Below are 1527 nucleotides of genomic sequence, written 5' to 3'. Positions count from 1 at the left end.
AAATCATTTGATTTATACTTTATTATACCTTTGTGAGGGTGACTTCGTGGATGAATGTGTGTCAGTGTGTGTCTATCTGCCTGCCTGCCTGCTTGTCTGCAGGTCTGTCTGTCTGTCTGTCTGTCTGTCTGTCTGTCTGTCTGTCTGTCTGTCTGTCTGTCTGCAGCTCTGTGGTTTACAATGACATCATCAATGTGTTGATTGTGGAGACCAAAACAATCCAGAACTCAACACTAGATGTCATGAGAACTGTTAAAGTCCTACTTGTCCTCCATCTCTCCTCCCTCTCTTTCCTTCCTCCCTCTCTTTCCTTCCTCCCTCAATGGTAATATCGCTATGCCACACTTTGTTTGTTTGTTCATTTGGGCTATGACAGTCTATTACGAATCAGTCTGACAGGATTTTTGACAGTAATTAAATCTGCAGACCGAATAGTTTGAAGTGACTGAAATGCATCAGAAAGGTATTGGGAAGTTCCAAAGATCATTAGGCAATAATGTTGTATGATTTTCTGTGTAGAAAATAACATAATTGATGATCTTTTCCCCTCAGTCTGATTTATTGCCGGTCTTGCCAACTTGGTGCTAACGACTTGTGGACATAGTAAAGGGAAATAGTACGTACCTATGTGCAGGGTTGGGTAAGTTACTTTCTAAATGTAATCTCTTACAGTTACAAGTTACCTGTCCAAAATTGTAATCGGTAACATAACTTTTGGATCACCCAAATTCAGTGACGTAATCTGATTACATTCCATTTAGATTACTTTCCCCTTAAGAGGCATTAGAAGAAGACAACATTTATGTTACCAATTAAACATCTATTGCAGGATAAATCAATGTTAAAGTTTACATAGCCTGCCAAATATGCATTTTACATTTTACTTTATGGGTTGGACTTGGAAATATGGAAGTATAGATTAGCCAAATTGTTCTGCCTGAGCATGACCCCAAAACTATGGACTTATTAGCCAGCCCTACTCTGTTGTTCATGATTTTGTTGTCATGGAGGACTGATTGGGCTCATTGATTCAAGTTGAAAAATAAATGCTGCACTCATGGAATGGCATGCTTTGCCAAGAGTGTGCAAAGCTGTCATCAAGGCAAAGGGTGGATACTTTGAAGAATCTAAAATCTAAAATATATTTGGATTTGTTTAACACTTTTTGGTTACTTCATCATTCCTTAAAAGTGTTATTTCACAGTTCTGATGTCTTCACTATTATTCTACAGTAAATAGTAAAAATAAAGATAAACACTTGAATGAGTAGGTGTGTCCAAGCTTTTGACTGGTACTGTATATATGATTTATATAGCAACTACAGATTGTTCCTTTAAGTCTATCAAAAGTGTACAAGGTTGAGCATGTGTCCATTAGGCCTATGGATTAGTTTTTTATCAGCATTATTTAGATTGAGCAATAAAAGCCCCACTTTTATTCCATAGGCTTGGATCCGCACTATGCAGCTGTTGAAAGAGAGCATTTTTCACTGGCTGTCCACTGGTTTCAAAAACAATGATTGATACA

General features: G+C 37.5%; 1 long non-coding RNA gene across 1 annotated transcript; it reads left to right on the top strand.

Moving 5' to 3' along the window:
- The first annotated feature begins 337 nt into the window (after positions 1-337).
- On the top strand, positions 338-772 carry LOC115182334 (uncharacterized). Its single transcript, XR_003873717.1, has 2 exons — positions 338-463; positions 553-772. It is a non-coding gene; the product is annotated as an uncharacterized LOC115182334 (long non-coding RNA).
- Positions 773-1527: the final 755 nt, after the last annotated feature.

Source organism: Salmo trutta, unplaced genomic scaffold (genome assembly GCF_901001165.1).
Source record: "Salmo trutta unplaced genomic scaffold, fSalTru1.1, whole genome shotgun sequence".
Classification (NCBI taxonomy): domain Eukaryota; kingdom Metazoa; phylum Chordata; class Actinopteri; order Salmoniformes; family Salmonidae; genus Salmo; species Salmo trutta.
The sequence above is the reverse complement of the archived record's forward strand: the minus strand, read 5'-3'. Positions and strand labels throughout refer to the sequence as shown.